The sequence below is a fragment of the Electrophorus electricus genome, chromosome 4 (genome assembly GCF_041902795.1).
Source record: "Electrophorus electricus isolate QZ-2024a chromosome 4, ASM4190279v1, whole genome shotgun sequence".
In the NCBI taxonomy this organism is placed as follows: Eukaryota; Metazoa; Chordata; class Actinopteri; order Gymnotiformes; family Gymnotidae; genus Electrophorus; species Electrophorus electricus.
Window position 1 is genome coordinate 38332501 of NC_137500.1, and position 2500 is coordinate 38335000.

Consider the following 2500-nt stretch of genomic DNA (forward strand, 5'->3'; position numbering starts at 1 on the left):
ACACACACACACACACACACATACACACACACATACACACACACATACATACACACATACATACACACACACACACACACACACACACATACACACACACACACACATACACACACACACACACACACACACACACACACACACACACACACAGCCTTAGCTAGGTCAGCACCACACCACTGACTGACTGAATATGCACTAGCAGTTATGACAAGCATTTCACTGAACCGGGCTCAGATCCTACACAAACAAACTGGCTGAGACAGCTGTGGTGAGTTAGCACTCTTGCCTGAGGAAAACATTGCCCTGCGTGTGGAGTTCGGAAGATCCAAACGGTACCACCAAAGAAAGAAAAGGTAGCGTGAAGAGAGTGAAGGAGGGAGAGAGCAGAACTTACCTACAGTACAGCGTGCCCCATGACAGTTCCTGTGCTTTCTCTTTCTGCACCCCTCCCGAGCTCTCGGTCCCTATTGCAGAGCGAACGGGCGCATCGCATTCCCTGCGTCTCCCTGGTTCTCCCTGCTTCTCCGTGCGTCTCCCTGCGTCTCCCTGCTTCCCTAGCCGAGCCGAGTGCACGGTCGTCTGCTGAGCTCTTGAGCCCTAGCTACGGGACGAGCAGCTGGCGGGGTGCGCCCCTGCGCACGCCAGTGAGGTGTTCCGAGGTGCTGGTGAGTCCTGAGTGCACCGCACGTGCGCGAGTGCGTGCGCGAGCGCGTGTGTGTGGAGAGTGGTCTTGCTCAGCACTGTAGAGGGCGAGTACTCATCAGAGCAGGATGATGATTGGAGTACTCCAATCGCCTAGCAACCATTCCAGACACTCAAGAGGGAAACTGCCCTTTACCGCTGATCTGAGATGTGCCACTCTTTTTGTAGTCATGGTCGGGACTAGTTTACTCAGCACTCAACTCTGTAATAAACAGGCTTATAGCACCCCATTGGCTATACAGGCTGGTACGCTAAAACATTTAGAGCATGTATTCTCCAAACACTGACTGGTACAAATGGACACTATATCTCCTGTTAATCAATATTCTAATTGATTTCTTACACCTACCGTATCAGTTCTGGATCAACATTAGAATTTAAATTCCTGTACTGCCATGCTGATAAATATATCTGAGTTGCTCTGGAGAAAAGTATTTACCAAATGTATTTTAGATTTAGAGTCCATATGGTGCAGTTGGTTGTCTCGTATTTCAGCAGAGCAGAAACACTTCTGGATACATCAAAAAAGAGCACCAATATTAAACTATTTTAGACTTTTTTATATGCATGAAATATAGAACTGCTAATGAATCATCATCACATCAGTACTGAATAGCAGTTATTATCCCCATTGATTTTGCTAATATTTCAAGCAGTAAATGCTTTGGAAGTTTTCTGCTAATGTTTGGAACTGTAATTCCATTCATCCATCTCAGCCGGTCTGGGTGTGACCTCTGAACATCGAACAAGTCTGATGACTTTCTACTGTGTGCGTTGGCAAGGGCCACTGAACAGAATGAAAGCCCAGCAGGAGCTGAGCAGAGGTGCTGAACTAAAGACTCCATACAGAGCAGAGCAGGGCAGAGTACAATACACGCCCACTAACCCCACACGCCCACTAACCCAACACGCCCACTAACCCCACATGCTCACTAACCCAACACGCCCACTAACCCCACATGCCCACTAACCCCACATGCTCACTAACCCAACACGCCCACTAACCCCACATGCCCACTAACCCAATACGCCCACTAACCCCACATGCTAACTAACCCAACACGCCCACTAACCCCACACGCCCACTAACCCCACACGCCCACTAATGCCACATGACCACTAACGCCACACGACCACTAACCCCACATGACCACTAAGCCCACACGCCCACTAAGCCCACACGCCCACTAACCCAACACAACCACTAACCCAACACGCCCACTAACACCACATGCCCACTAACCCAACACGCCCACTAGCACCACATGCCCACTAACCCCACACGCCCACTAACACCACATGCCCACTAACCCAACACGCCCACTAGCACCACATGCCCACTAACCCCACACGCCCACTAACCCCACACGCCCACTAACACCACATGCCCACTAACCCAACACACCCACTAACCCCACACACCCACTAACCCTACATGCCCACTAACCCCACCACACATGCTAGCCTCACGTGCCCTCTAGGCCTACACACATCCACTAGCTCACACACTAGTAACTTTGCATGTTTGCATGAAAGCCTTAGTCTTCCTCTACAGAAGCTTCATGGGCCGCCGAATCCCACAGCTTCAAAAGGGACAGCTCCCGTTCAAAGCCAACAGCATAATCACCAAGCCGGTGTCGCCCGCTTTGAAATAGAAATGAGTGGTAGCACACACAAACAGGTGCAGCCCGTAGTCTTTCTTTGGGAAGCATCTGTATTGCGCCTGTTTCTGAGTGCCTGACGCTAGCCCATCCACACTGGGTCCCCAGCAGGGTAACACCATATGGGGTTTTGT

General features: G+C 50.4%; 1 protein-coding gene across 6 annotated transcripts in view; it reads right to left on the reverse strand.

Annotated features, from left to right (window-relative positions):
* The window catches only part of rapgef4a (Rap guanine nucleotide exchange factor 4a), a 47944-nt gene that overhangs the window by 29356 nt on the left and 16088 nt on the right, over positions 1-2500 (reverse strand). The window contains exon 1 of one of the 6 annotated variants that reach the window (XM_081713678.1): positions 398-701. The exons of the other annotated variants lie outside the window; for them this stretch is intronic. The gene's annotated coding sequence lies outside the window, so the exon portion shown is untranslated. Of the gene's footprint in view, positions 1-397; positions 702-2500 lie in introns of those variants that run through there. 6 annotated transcript variants of the gene reach the window in all.